The 15674-nt window shown below is 48.6% G+C and overlaps 1 protein-coding gene across 6 annotated transcripts in view; it reads right to left on the bottom strand.

Moving 5' to 3' along the window:
* ITSN1 (intersectin 1) overlaps nucleotides 1-15253 on the bottom strand; it is a 133549-nt gene extending 118296 nt beyond the window's left edge. For 2 of the 6 annotated variants that reach the window (XM_029082335.2, XM_029082336.2), the window contains exon 1: nucleotides 15187-15252. The gene's annotated coding sequence lies outside the window, so the exon portion shown is untranslated. Of the gene's footprint in view, nucleotides 1-8405; nucleotides 8602-12558; nucleotides 12672-15186 lie in introns of those variants that run through there. The other 4 variants (XM_029082331.2, XM_029082337.2, XM_029082333.2 and 1 more) reach the window with 4 other exon arrangements.
* Between the last annotated feature and the right edge of the window lie 421 nt (nucleotides 15254-15674).

The following is a 15674-nucleotide window of genomic DNA, read 5'->3' as shown; positions in this document are numbered from 1 at the left end:
TGCCAGGCACTCTAAGTGCTGGGGTAGATACAAGGTTGTCGGCTTGGACGTCGTCCCTATCCCACATGGGGCTCACAGTCTTAATCCCCATTTTACAGATGGCGTAACTGAGGCACAGAGAAATGCAGTGACTTGCCCAAGGTCACACAGCAGACTAGTGGTGGAGCTGGGACAAGAACCCAGGTCCTTCAGACTCCCATGCCCGTGCTCTATCCACTGGGCAACACAGCTTCTCTGCATATATATATTTTATTTCCATTATTCCCACTGTGGTTTCATTCTGAAGGTGAGGAACCATGAATTGGGAGTGTGGAGGAGAAGCAGGGCTATAAAACACCCGTCTAGGGATTTGCTCAATTAGCATTTTCAGACACATTTTAAAAAGGAATATAAACCAGACTATCCCTTACTAGACACTCTGGGAAATGTCTCTGTGCTCACCTGGGCTTTGGCCAAATAGATACATACTCTCTGTCTCCCTCTGACCAACCTCCTTTCTTTCTCTCTCTCTATCTCTCTCTCTCATAATTTTATTCCATCATCACATTGACTAACTGAAGGCATTGCAAAAAACTGCAGGAGAATTCATTCATGAGTTGTTGAACGCAGATGACTTTTCCCCCAAAATACCAAATGTTGGCACTGAAAAGATGCCTGATAAAATCTGTTTGCCGGCTTACCTAAGGAAACCTGATATAAAATCCAACGATCCTTGTCGATAGCACTCGGTTAAGAATCCAACTATAAATCTGTTTTGAGGCAATAGCCGGATGATTAACGAGGAAAGTGTACCAATCAACCCAAACCTGCTCATGGACAGGCTAGGAGCCAGAGCATTAGGCTTCTGCCTAGGTCCCTCAGCTTCTTTCACACTGCACGAGCTACTTAGGGGCATCGGGGAAGGCTCCTGAAAAGGTTTCTTTCCTAACATCTCCATGCACAACTTCACAACACGCGGCAGAACTTTGCAATAAACGGCGGTACGAGAAACCTCAAATAAGTGAGGTTTGAATGGGGTGATTTAAGCCACAGTTCCAAACAGGCCCCGCGACTGTTACGGGGCAAAGGCTGAAAGCAGGATGTAAAGGCTGCAGTCGAATGGACAAGTAAACAAAGTGAGAAGAATTTCAAGGACCTACCAAAGTACAGTATGAAGCATAGGGCGATCAATCCTAAAAGCTGTGAATGACAATGGCAGGTTGGTAGACATGATCCCTGCAGAGTAACAGAATGAGAAAGAAAGGAAAATTCCACGAGGGAGTTTTCAGGGTGAGGCAGGAGAGAGAGAAGAGGGGAGAGGGAGGAGAGAGAAAAGGAGGAGGAGAGAAGCGAGAGGAGAGAGAAGACAGAGAAAGAGACGAGCCAGCTCAGACTGTGTGAGGGCTTTAAGTGTTTCCAGTCATAGAGGAGTCAGAAGATAATAATAATAATGGCATTTGTTAAGCGCTTACTATGTGCAAAGCACTGTTCTAAGTGCTGGGGAGGATACAAAGTGATCAGGTTGTCCCACATGGGGCTCACGGTCTTAATGCCCATTTTACAGATGAGGTAACTGAGGCACAGAGAAGTTAAGTGACTTGCACTTTAGACATGAGAGAGGGTCTGAGAGCTCACTGAAAACAGGAGATCACCACACCGCTAATAGCATCCCTCCTTTTACCATTTGTGATGACTTTCGGAGCACGTAACCCATCACATCTAGAAAATTATACATATCCAAAGTTTTCCCAAAAGATTCTGTAAACATCTGGTGACCTGAAAATAAGGGGAAACATCCTTAAAATACCGCTAAGATTGGAGGGCCCCCAACCACACCCTTTTTTAAAGGGGCCTGGTAGCGTGCTTGATTCCTCTCACAGTTAAAAATGAAATTCTTTCTTGTATCCACCTGAACTCAATCAATGCTATTTATTGAGCACTTGCCGTTTACAGAGAACTTTACTGAGCGCTGAGAACCGAGCATCAAACCTCTTCCCTCTCGCTGAAGCCTCTGTGGACTTGGAGAACAACTGGGAGCAGACTACTTGTAAAAAGCTGCATATACTTCAAGAGTCATTAAACGACTGTCCAAGAGGGACAGGGACCGTGTCTAATTCCCTCCTGTCTCTACTCTCTCCCAGCCCTTAGTACGGTACTCTGCACTGTGTGACCTTGGGTAAGTTCCTTCACTTCTCTGGGCCTCAGCTACCTCATCTCTAAAACGGGGATTGAGACTGGGAGCCCCACACGCAACAGGGACTGTGTCTAACACCATTTGCCCGCATACACCCCACCCCAGTGCTTTAACAGAGTGCCCGGCACACAGCGCTTAACAAATACCACAGTTATTAAGCGCTTAATAAATGCTCTATTACCCGTCTCCTGATTCTACGACTCCTATTCCTTTGACTTTTTTCTCATTAGGCCCTGTTCTCCAACCCTTTAAATTCCTTGTTCTCTGGACGATCTCCAGCTTCTCCGCATATTTTTTCAAACTTGGTGAACAAACCCGGGCAACACTCTGAGGGACAGATCGCTGTAAAACAGAATAACGGGTTTACTCCCTTTACTCCAGCCTGTCACACCAGAGTCACGCTGGCTACCTTAATAATGATACTCCACTGCTGACTCAATCAATCAGCGGCTCGATGACGACTCCCAATCCATTCCGGCCAATATTTGTTCTCGGCCATTCTTTCCCCACCCTGTTTTTGTCAGCCTCCCTTCGTCCCGAAGAGCACTACCGTGCACTTGTTTGGCATCAGATTTTTCTAAATCGCTTGGAATTTCATTCCCGTTTAGCAATCCTACCCCAGCCGGGGTCCACTGCAGACTTCAATCAATCCATCCCTCGCAATGAGCGCTCACCGTGTGCAGAACACTGTCCTAGGCGCTTGGGAGAGTATAATAAAATCATATAATAGAGTTGGTACACCAGTTTCCTACCCGCAAGGAGCTTACAGTCTAGAGGGACTTGACTTGAGGCAATTTCCATCTATCTACCCAGATCACTATCACTCAATCATTAGTGATTCACTGAACATTTACTGGGTGCAGAGCACTGAACTAAGCACTTGGGAGAGTAAAATATAGCAATAAACATGCACATTCCCCGTCCATAATGAGCTTATAATTTAGAGATTTACAGGCTAGACGTAGAAGACAGGAACCCTACTTTCAAGAGGCTACCGATTTAGCAGGGGAGACGGACACAAAAGCATTTACGGAAAGAAGGGGAAATGGCTATGTGGCGGAGTAGGTCCCGGTCCTCCAATCCAATCCCGCAGGTACCTCACTCCGTATGACCTTTGATTGGGAGGTGACCCGTGAATGCCTACCCTTTGGGTGTGGATCTCTCTGATGGCGTAATGACACTTTCCCTCCGTGCTTGCATTCAAAAGAAAACTTAGGCAACATTACCATTCAGTCCTGTACATAAACCCATCAAATCGTTCCCTGGGGAGAGCAGCTGACTTCATCGATAATCATCTCTTCCAGGACCGCAGTAACTCACGTTGATAAGCGGGATCTTGGGAACCTAAGGGGACGAGATCAGGAAATCCCCTGGCTCGGATCAGATCTGAATGATCCCACACAGTTCAAAGCTCGACAGATCCTGGTCTTTCAACAGGGCGGTGGAGGAGGTTCCGAACTGGCGCGATAAGACTGAACCAGCAAAAAGAAAAAGTGATTTGGCTTTTTTGTTAAGATCCTGTCCAGATAAAACCTCGAGCCCCTTTGCTACAGAAAAGCAATAAATTTAAGACGTGTATTATTCTGCGGTTTGGACTCAGGTCTCCTAGTTACTTCTCACGGTGTATTAGCTGTTTAAGTTCCTAAATGGATTCTTCATGGAAATCCACGGGACCCTGAGATTCTGCTTAAAATAGTCACATCTAGCTCTATTCAGGAACATTTTACTTCTGAAAAAGAAGCTTTGCTTCTTAACACACAAGTTAGAGTAAAACACAAAGCGAAGTATGCCATTTCTGAGAAGAGCAGATACTGCTTTTACGAGTTGCACTCAAAACCGTCTGCACGTTCAAGGGTTCAAACTTTGTAAACTATACCACCTCCATAGCTATTTACAAGCCAAGAAATGCAGTGACAAAATGTGTTGTTCAAAAATATACCAGAGCCCTTCTCGGAGAATACTTCCGAAGCATGGTTGCCAAGGATTTTTCCCGCCCCCCAACAATCAGGGAAGCCGAATGTAAAGCCCCGATCTAGTCAGCTCCCTCTCCCAATCAATAGTATTTACTGAACGCTTACGTGCAGAGGATGGCACCAAGAGCTTGGAGAGTATAATAAAGTAAGCTGGACAATGGGCCCTGTTCTCTAGGAGCTTACAATTTAGTACATGAACGTGGAATATTGGTCACTAAATCCCACGCAACCAAGACTAGGGATCATCTCCGTGGCCTCGTGGAAAGAGCACGGACCAAGGAGTCAAAGGACCCGGGTTCTAATCTTTGCTCTGTCACTTTATCTGCTGTGTAACCTTGGGCAAGTCACCTCGGTTCCCTCATCAGCAAAATGGAGATTCAATATCTGTTCTTCCTCCTACTTAGGCTGTGAGCCCCATGTGGGATCTGATTATCTTGAATCTACCCCAGTGCTTAGCACAGTGCTTGGCATATAGTCAGTGCTTAATCAAAGGCACAATTATAATTATCATCATCCTCTGAAACTTGGAGGTGGTAGGCTTAAGTTAAATAATAAGATTTCCCTCTTCAATCAATCAGTGCATTTACAGAGCACCTTATGAAGCATTTGGAGAGTACAATATAACAGAGCTGGTAGACACGTTCCCTGTCCTCAAGAAGGTCCAGAGCGGGGGAAAACGTTAAATATTTAGAGGGAAAAGTCTGTAATGTTAAAGTAACTCGAGTTAGCATTTAAACCTCACTGCAGAGGAGTCTATAGTGAGTTATACAGACATGTGACCCTCCATTCTTAATGGTGCTATCAGACGTCAAAGAGGTCTGATCCTGCAAGCCAACTAATAGTAAGCACTTTTAAAAATACCACAATCGCCATGTGCCAAACACACAGTCCGTCCCACCGGTCGCAAATGCTGGAGAGAGAGAGAGAGAGAGAGACGGTGTAACGGTCTGGATGTATCACTGATCCGATCCACTGGTGATGGCATTTTGACTCACATCACCCGGTTCTGGTTCTCTTGGAAGTCAGAGGTTGAAACTCACTGCCCACTCGGACCGCTGACTTGGTTGCTTGAAATTAAGAGCTGCGAGATAGCGGGTAATCAAGGATGACATCAAAGTTGTGGCTATCTAGCACAGGGAGGATGGTGGTATGATTGACAGGGATGGGAAAATGGGGAGGGGCTATGCCAGTCACCAGTGGGCACTGGGAAAACAGAGCAGCTCTGGAGCATCCCAGTTCCAAGGAGCCTGGGGAGAGAAGTCCATTCTGAGCCTGCCTGTGGAGACTCAAGTTAAGGTTTCATGAGCATGGAAGCCTGTTTGCCACCCACTCCCTTGAAAAGGTCAGTCGTCCAATCAATCAAGGATCACCAACAGAGAGATTCTGAAATTCAATCAGGCTATCAGCATCGAAGCAAAGCTCATCACAAGAGAGTTTCACCGAGGACAGGTATAAAGAAAGGACAGCAGGACACCCGAGCGGCTGCTGTTTAGAGAGCTCAAGTGGGAGGAGCCACAGTCAGAGAGGGCAGAAGAAATCCTTCAAAGATACGATGAAGCCCAGCCTCGAAGGGTGAGGACTAGCCGGAGACCACTGGGAGACGACACCCGCAGGCCGACCCGCTTGACATGTGGCGAACATGGGTGGGGTGGCTCTTCTGGAGCCGGTGCTTTGGGAAGCCTGGGATAACCAGAGGCTGAATTGAAAACAGCACAGGCACTGCCAAGGCAACCGCTTGGCAAATCTTTATAAGCAAATAAAAGAACCATCGGTCACACATCAGTCTTCTCCATCACGAATGGCCAAATGGACAAAGTTTCATAGCCAGTACTGTCTCTTTGACCCTCAAGCGTATGTCCTTCAGGCTATTTTTATTTATAGATACATATTTACTCGCCCGTAGTGACACCCCGGGCAACGTGGCAGATTTAAATATACTGCAAGAGGACCCCTGTCTCATTTGATCTTATTTATTGAGTGCTTACGTGTGTCGAGTACTGTACTAACTGCTTGCGAGAGTAGCAGACAACAGAGTTGGTAGACACGCTTCTTGCCCACAAGGGTGTCACTGTCCGCCTCACCTTGCCAGATCTTTTCCTTGCAGTGAGCGGCGTTATTTTTTTCCTGCCTCCAACTACGAAAAGGGGCCTGCAGAGGAAGTGGGAGATGCCCGACCGGGATCCCCAATCCCAAAACGAAGTTTCCTTCAGGTTAGAGTTTAGCTGCCATATAGCGGGAGGAGGCTTTGTCCTATTATTTGACCAAGGGTGGGGTCTGGGGAATGTCCTTGGATCCCTTCCCAGGGTGAGAAGACAGACACGGGGGTTCCCTGGACCTTGGGAATCCCCGTATGTGGGACTGCGGCAGAAAATGACGATGATGATATTGGTTATGTTATATTGTACTCTCCCAAGCTCTTAGTACAGTGGTCTGCACACGGTAGGCGCTCAATAAATACGATTGAATGAATGAATGGTTAAGAGCTTACTATGTGACAAGCACTTGTGACTTGATGAGGGGTCCAGGGTCATTCTTCAACCTCACCCAAAAGTCAGAAGGGGAACTACAGCTGGGCTAAATCCTTTCGAACCTATTTGATAATTAAGTTTACTCTCCACATACCTGTGCAGACACCTATTACGGCCAGTGCCTTTTTCGAGTTGACTTTGAGCCAACCCACGACTCTAAAGGATCAATGAGAGGCTGAGGGGTCAACAAGGGGTTACTGATCATGCAGAGAACAGCTGGGAGAAGCTGGTTTCCATCCCAAATTCTCATGGTTTGGGCAGAGCCAAACATCATTCTGTTGCTTCAGGCTGCTTCCTGCTCCCTGGGGTTCAATCCTCTAGCTAGCTCGACACTCCCAAGGGAAGACTGGGTTAGCAAGAAGCATACAAACATTTGCTCTAACCCATTTCTTTGCCTACAAATTGAAAAGAACCCCATCATTCCTCTAACGGTGTTGGGTGGACTGGGAGATATTTTTTAAAAAAAGGTACTTGCTAATCAAGTTTTACAGAAAAATGAAGCTCGGGAGACAAAACTGCTCCTTTAATAGACGGGTGGCAAATATACTTCACAGATGTTTCTAAACTCCTTATGGGCAGGGAACGTGTCTGCTGATTCTTTTGTATTGTAGCCTCCCAAGCTCTTAGTACTGGGCTCTGTACATAGTAAGCTCTCAATGCCATTGATTAATTCAGGTTATAGCTTCTCAGCTGAACAAGATGAATATTATAAAGTCTAAATATGTGCACAGAGAAAAATAAACCAAGATAAATCATCTCAATTCGTCTTTTCCATGCATAATAGCCATTTTTGATGCTCATTTCATTAAAGAGTTTTTTTTATTATGACTATTATTGTTATTAGCGTAAATCTACAAAGCTTCTTTCTCCAAGGAACTTAAATTCAATCATATTTATTGAGTGCTTACTGTGTGCACAGCACTGTTCCAAGCGCTTGGGAGAGTACAATACAACAATAAAAAGACAAATTACCTGACCACAATGAGCTTACAACTTAATAACCCTTTGTCATTCACTCATCAGAAATCCATAACTGTGAACAGTGACCATTTTGGAGCAAATCATGTTCAGCCTTAAAGTCTTCCCTACCATTTAAAAGAATGTGTTTGGAGCCATCAATAACTGTAGTCAAGTGGTCTGATATAAAGCAATACAGCAGTTTAAGGGGAATAAAATATCTTCTCATACACCGATGTCCATGTGTTCATTTTTTAAAATCTATTTGCTCCATTAGTTCTTTCTTGAAAAGATTTTATGAATTAAATAATAGTTGATATGTTCCATAACATAAGGCAGCAGAATGAAAATGATGCAGCTAAACGGTTGTCAATTGATAAATTAACAACTCTTAAATGAATTTTATTTTGTTACAGCAGTCTTAGAAAGCAAAAGCAATGTTGGCCAAAACTTTAAGCAATTGTTGTATTCTCAAAGAGTGAAATTCTTTTGAATTTGACATTTCAATCATCACTCCTTTCAATTAAATGAACCCAGGCCCATTTTCTACAACTCTAACCTTCCTTTAAGGATCGATTAAGTCAGGGCTTAGTAAAGCGCTCTGCATACAATAAACATCACTGATTGATCTCCGTGTCTGCTGTCACAAAAACTGGACGCAACTCTGGGGTCTCAAGCGTATAGTTTAATGAGAAACAAAAAATATGAAATGAACAACAGCCAGGTGAGATTATTCATCATCATCATCATCAATTGTATTTATTGAGGGCTTACTATGTGCAAAGCACTGTACTAAGTGCTTCGGTGGGTAAGAGCTGGTTCATCGCAAGGTGTGAATCGGAAAAATCCATCTTTCCATCCTTCGACTTTCAATTATCAAAGGTCAGGGGTTCCAATCCAGGCTCCGCCCCTTGTCTGCTGTGTGATCCTGGGCAGGTCCCTTCACTTCTCTGTGCCTCAGTCACCTCATCTGTAAAATGGGGATTGAGACTGTAAGCCCCATGTGGGACAAGGACTGTGTCCAACACAATTTGCCTGTAACCACTCCGGCGCTTCGAACAGTGCCTGGCACCAAGTAAACGCTTAACGAATGCCACAATTATTAGTATTCTGATCTGCACTAATGTAAGGAGAAAGCAGTATAGGAAATTTAAGGCAAGACAGGAACGCGAGCCTGTTCAGGGCGGAAGGCATAAAATGAGCTGGCCACAAGAGGAAGTGACCAGTAAGATGGTTCGGGAGATGAGAAAGCAGGCAGCTACAGCAATCTGTCCCCAAAAATCCCAGGAGGTGGAAGAAAATGGACAGGTGCCCACCTCCCAGACAGAAACGCACTTCTCTTCCAATAAAACCCAGGTCTGTCAGCGGCCCTTTCCACTCTCTGTTTTCTTCTCTTGCGGGGCCTCATCTTTTTTCAGGCTTAAATTGCTCAATGGAATCTAAGGCTGACTCGGCTCCAGATAAAACCTGGAGAGGGGGATCCAACTCCTTGCAACACTTCTGTGGCTCACCCAGTGGAGCTCAGAAACCAGAGTGGGTTTTCAGTAAGAAGACGGAGGCTGGGACGGCGGTCCTACGTGATCAACACGATGAAGCAACCCACACTGGACATTTTAAAAAAGGTGCTTAAAAATGCTAACTTTGTGACTTTCCCTAACCAAAAGGTATTTTGCAGAAATATTATGCACTCCTTAATGTGAAATTAAGGGGTGGGGAGGGACACACAGATAAACATGCAAGGAGTGAAAGCTTGCTTGGAATTCATTTTGGGTCACTGAAAAAATACATTAGAGCAACTACAAAACACCTCAAAGAGACTAACAATGAGAAGCACTACGGCCTAATGGAGAGAGGCTGGGCCTGGAAGTCAAAGGACTTGGGCTCTAATCCCAACTCTGCCACCGGCCTGCTGTGGGACCTTGGGCAAGACCCTAAACTTCTCTGTGCCTCAGTTACCTCATCGGTAAAATGGGGATTAAGGCTGTGAGCCCCATGTGGGACAGAGTCTGCATCCAACCCAATTATTTTGCATCTACCCCATCATTTCGTACCACGCCTGGCACGTGGTAAGCACTTAAAAGAAAAAATGTAATCTAATATCATCAACAGATGATTATTGAGCCCCCACTGTGTACAAGGGGCTGTATTAGTACCCTCAGCCCATCTTGTTAAAGAAGAGGGAACGCTCTGAATCTTTCAGACTACAGGCGGAATAATCCCCATTCCTGAACAAAATTATTGTTGGGAAAGAGTAACAAAGCGCATTACTATTCAGATACCGAGGTGAAACTACAAGATGTAACAATAATCATTCTCTCGCGTATACGCTGATCACCGCTGGGGTCTGCAAGAAATCCCCCTTCACAAGGCACAGGCTGAAGCCAAACAGCTTCAGCTGGAGGCAGTTATACTTGACTCTGAAATTGCAGACACTGGCCAGGAGATAGGTAATTTGGTGGTCTAAAGGATTCCAGCCTGCCAATTCCGCTGTAGTAGCGAGGTCAAATGGCAGAAAAGGCACGTCGGAAAAAGAAATAAATTGAGTGACCTTCTTTCATTTTCGACCAAAGCATACGGGGACGGGAGTCTTAGACGGTTCTGTTCCTGGGTGAAAATAATTCAGGATACTGTGTTAAGGCCGGCAAGGGTTCTAGGTAACAAAATAATCATACAAACTGGGGGGCTCCCGAGGCAGCATTTGGCAAATCTGCTGCGCGCTTGCGAGAGAACGGCACAACAAGCAGTGTTGACTGATCAACACGCGAGGTTCACGGATACCAAATTCTAGGGCTCCGACAGAACGTCTCGGTTCAAGGAGCCACTTTTTATTTCGGATGATCACTCCAACAGTCTCCGGCACTATCCAGCAGCCCGAGGTCTAGCCCAGGTCCTCCCTACCCCTCATCACCCCAGCTGCCTTCATCAATCAGTGGACTCTATTTATTGAGTGTCTGCAGTATGCAGAGCACCCTGGAGAGGAGGAGAGTGATGAAAGATAAAATCTCTGCCCTCGGGGAGCTTGAGTGAGGGAGAGAGACAAAACTAGGTGCAATTAACAGACAATGGGAAGATGGATAAAATCATTAAATAATTATTTTTTAAATAATATATTATATATTAATTAAAAATAATTATTTAATAAATGGAATAAAAATTGCTTCAGTAGTTGAGGACACAGATCGATATATTTAATAATAGTAATAATAATGTTGGTATCTGTTAAGCGCTTACCATGTGCAGAGCACTGTTTTAAGCGCTGGGGTGGATACAGGGTCATCAGGTTGTCCCACGTGAGGCTCACAATTAATCCCCATTTTACAGGTGAGGTCACTGAGGCACAGAGAAGTTGAGTGACTTGCCCACAGTCACACAGCTGACGAGTGGCAGTGCTAGGGGTGGCTGGAAGAAGTGATTGGGGGCTGGAATGTGCCTCGACTACCCGGAAAAGCCTCTAGGAAGAGGTGGGATTTCAGGAGGGCTCTGAAGATGGGGAAATTTGCAGCCTGGTGGATTTGAAGAGGCAGGGAGGGTGGAAGGGATGAATAAGGGAAGAGTGAGAGAGGACGAGATGGCTTGGGGGAAGTGGAAAACGGGGTATGGGATGAAAGGAGCCCACGAATAAGGATAAAGAACTCGGTGGAGAAAACTTTCAGGCCAATGGTAGGGAGTTTTCGCCTGACTTGGAGGGAAATGGAGAGCCATTAGATGTTTTTGAAGAGAGGCGAGGTGTCGAATGACATTTTAGAAGGTGACCCAGGAGGCCTGAGTGTAGAGAGGAGTCTGAAGAAAAGAGAGAGGTTGAAAACCTAAACAACCACCCACGGCCAGTTCCTCACCTTGAATCCTCACCTTCAGTAAAATAAACTTGAGCACTTGGACACTTGAGGGGAGGGTGTTTACATACAGTGTTTGCTTTCAGAAACAGGGAGGGCTGTCGACAATACTAGAGAAGAGAGGACAAAAATGGAACTAATATTTGGGGTAACCCAATCCATTAGAAGCCAAGACTCTACCAAAAGCAACAAAACCTATCGCACGGAAGACATCTTGCTACTCCTAGTTTTAGGACCCATTGCATTTTTCTGAGAAAACGAACCACCGCCCGGCACCCAAGAACATTCAAGATTTGCTCGCTTCCCCACTCGTTCCGACGGAATAACAACAGTGTTTATGGAAGTACTATATCACCTTCGGCGATTCCAATTAGAAACAACGAGGAGACGTTACCACAGATATGCCGAGTTATGTCAAGCACGACAGTAAAAGACATGGCTTGCGGGATTATTTGCAAGAAAGGGAGCTTTTGAGGATTTGGTAATGGTTTCAATGTGACCACCAACCACAAGTCTGAAACAGTTCACAAAACATGACAAGTTCCTTATGACTCCATTTAGATACGGGGCATAATTTGATGGCTCTAGGCTATTTGTTCCTTTTAATACCCTCATCTAGAAATAACAGATCAGGCGACTATTTAAAGCCAAAGCAACAGCATCTAATGAGAAGTACAGCACAAATGATATCTCAAATGCCTGACCGATTATTTGAGGTAAAAACGGAGGCTGAGAGAGAACGAAAACTTCTGCTTCTTGCCTTTCATTAACAGCTAAAGATCGAGTCAGGGAGAATAAGAACTCTCGGGAAAACCCGTGAGCTTCAGCAATAACAAATTCCGAGCCTCCTACGAAGACACCGCTAGAGATATACTCATCGCAACGTAGTAGGAATGGTCTAGAAATCAGCACATTTCACCATTTTTGCCTACACACCCTCGGATCATTTGAAATTCCTCTCCCCCCCCAACAAGGTCTTTAATGGAGCCAGCTGGCCCTTCCAATGTCAAGATGATCTACGAGAGCCGCTCTTCCTCGGAGGCACATTAAGCAAAACATTGGTTTTAATATCCCCTCTCCCGATTGGGAAATACCTCGACATCTGGCTTTTGCTCTTTCGAACCTCAGCTAAACGCTGGCGGCACCGCGGCTGAGTTTCCAATTTCCTCCGTATCCCTCGACGAGGAACTTTAACTCTCCGGCCGGGCGACCCAGATTCGGACGGTAAATCCCCATACACCCGCCACGGACCCAGGTTCCCGGCGGCTCATCCTCAGAAGCCAAGATGTCTTTCCTACTCCCCGGAAAAGAGCGGCCGCAGCGGAACAAAAGATGCCCACGGGAATCGCAATCTGCGGAGTTGCCTCCTAATCCCGAGCCGGCGGGAGCGGAGGGACGTGGAAATGATCCCGTTCTGGTTTTCCTTTCCTGGGGGGAGGGAAGGCTCGGGAGACACTTCCCCGTTCCAAGGGATTGCCCGTTTCTCCAGCTATGAGGCGGATTTCGCTGCCTTCCCCTCGCACCACGAAAGCGGGTGTGTGCGGGAAGAATCAAGGGCCACCGGGGAAGTGTGTCGCACACACAACACACACACACCCCCCTCCCAGATTTCGACTGAATCCACCGCTCAGCCGGGAGCTAATCCGCTGCAGGCTGTGCCCTTCACCGCAGAAAGGACTGGACTAGACCCTGAGCTCGTGGTGGGCAGCGATTCTCCCTCTCTAATAATAATAATGGCATTCGTTAAGCGCTTCCTGTGCACTGCTCTAAACGCCTCTTTATTGCTCTGGCGTACTTTCCCAAGTGCTTAGTCCAGTGCTGTGCACACTGTAAGAGCTCAATAAATACGAATGGACTGTGGGATCCCCCGACCCCTGATCTTTGCTGTCCGCCTCCCCCCCTTTTAGACCTTGAGCCCGTCGCTGGGCAGGGATTCTCTCTGTTGCCGAACTGTCCATTCCAAGCGCTCAGTATAGTGCTCTGCACCCAGTAAGCGCTCAATAAATACGAATGAATGCCTGCTTCCTTGCTTTGATGTCCCCCCCTCCGGTAGACTGGTGACCCGTTGTGGACTGGGGGTTGTCTCTCCTTGCTGCTGGAGTTTCCCAGCGCTTAGCCCAGTGCTCCGCACACACTTCATTCATTCGGTGGTATTTAGTGAGCGCTTCCTGGGGGCGGGGGGCACCGGAGTAAGCGCCTGGCATTCAATCGATCCTATTTGCTGAGCGCCTTGCGTTCAATCGATCCTATTTGCTGAGCGCCTGGCGTTCAATCGATCCTATTTGCTGAGCGCCTGGCGTTCAATCAATCCTATTTGCTGAGCGCCTGGCGTTCAATCAATCCTATTTGCTGAGCGCCTGGGGTTCAATCGATCGTATTTGCTGAGCGCCTGGGGTTCAATCGATCGTATCTGCTGAGCGCCTGGCTTTCCATCGATCGTATTTACTGAGCGCCCGTGGTTGGGCAGGGAAGGTCTCTGTTGCTCAACCGTCCATTCCAAGCGCTCAGTCCAGTGTCTTGCGCGTAGTGAGCGCTCAATAAATACGACTGAATGGAAGAACTGGCTGAGCGCTTGGCGTTCAATGGGTTGCATGTATTGAGCATCGGTCGTATTCAGGGGGCGCTTAGGATGTGCGGGACTCTGTAGTAAGCGTTCGGCAGGGCCGGGGAGGGCTCAGCGGCGATGGGTGGAGCGGTGTGGCCCCCAAGGGACAAGCCGGGGCAGGGGACAAAGCGGGGGGGGGGGAGAGCGAGCTCTGCACATCCTCAGCGATCAATAAACACGATGGGGTGAAGGAGGGATTGACTGATTGATTGATTGATTGATTGATTGGGGGGGACAAAGAGGGGGAGGGTCCCCGAGGGGAGAGTGAGCTCTGCACATCCTCAGGAATCAATAAACACGATGGGGTGAAGGAGGGATTGACTGATTGATTGATTGAAAGGGGGGGGACAAAGAGGGGGAGGGTCCCTGAGGGGAGAGCGAGCTCTGCACATCCTCAGCGATCAATAAACACGATGGGGTGAAGGAGGGATTGACTGACTGATTGATTGATTGATTGGGGGGGACAAAGAGGGGGAGGGTCCCCGAGGGGAGAGCGAGCTCTGCACATCCTCAGGGATCAATAAACACGATGGGGTGAAGGAGGGAGGGATTGACTGATTGATTAAGGGGGGGGGACACCCCCTTTTTGTCCTGGGGCGGGGGGGGGGGGGGACTTCGATGGCCTGCGCCGCCTCCCCCCCAAACCGGGCCCCGCTCCGAGGGGACACAGACGATGGGGGGGGGACAAGGAGGCTGGGGGGAGGGGACGCTAAGGGGAGGGAGAGGGGACACTAAGGGGAGAGGACACTAAAGGGACACTGAGGCTGGGGGGACGGAGAGAGGACACTAAAGGGACACTGAGGCTGGGCGGAGGGGACACTAAGGGGACACTGAGGCTGGGGGGATGGGGAAGGGACACTAAGGGGAGGGGACACTGAGGGGAGAGGACACTAAGGGGACACTGAGGCTGGGGGAGGGGACGCTAAGGGACAACTGAGACGATCCTGAAGCCGGGGGGAGGGTGCGGGGGTTGCCCCCCCCCCCCCCGATGGCCGCCTCAGCAGACGGGCGGCGCCGGGCCCTCTCTCCCTCTCTGCGGCCCCCGCCCAGGGCGACCCCTCTGTCCCCTCACACAGACACAGACACAGACACAGAGACTCATCCCCTTGTCCTTTACCTCATGTCCCGGCGGGCTCCCGCGCCGCCGCCGCCGCCGCCAGCGCCGCCAGCGCCGCCCCGCCGTGTGGGGCCGAGGCCGGAGCCGCCCCGCGCACCATCCCCTCCCCGCCTCCCCTCCCGCACCGCGCAGCCTCGGCGCCGCGCCGGGATTGGCCCCTCCGGGCCGCCGTACTACGGGCCGTCCGAGCCCGGCGGGGCCCCGCCCCCCCGTCGTCCCGGCGACGGGCCCGGCCGCCTCAACCTCCCCCCCCTCCCGGACGGGCAGGCCGCGCAGCCAATCACAGCCCGGGAAGGCGCCGCGGGGGCCGGACGATGACGGCCGCCCCCCTCCCCGCTTCACCCAAGGGGCCCGGAGGGGGAGGGCGGGGAGCGAGCGGGGTTGGGGGGGAAGAGGCCGGGGCGGAAGTGACGAAGAGGGGCGGGGCGGGGCATGCCGGGAGTTGTAGTCCTGGGGGGGGCCTCGCCCCGGGCGGCCAATGGGCTCGC

The sequence above is a fragment of the Ornithorhynchus anatinus genome, chromosome 17 (assembly GCF_004115215.2).
Source record: "Ornithorhynchus anatinus isolate Pmale09 chromosome 17, mOrnAna1.pri.v4, whole genome shotgun sequence".
NCBI classification, from domain to species: Eukaryota; Metazoa; Chordata; class Mammalia; order Monotremata; family Ornithorhynchidae; genus Ornithorhynchus; species Ornithorhynchus anatinus.
The sequence above is the reverse complement of the archived record's forward strand: the minus strand, read 5'-3'. Positions and strand labels throughout refer to the sequence as shown.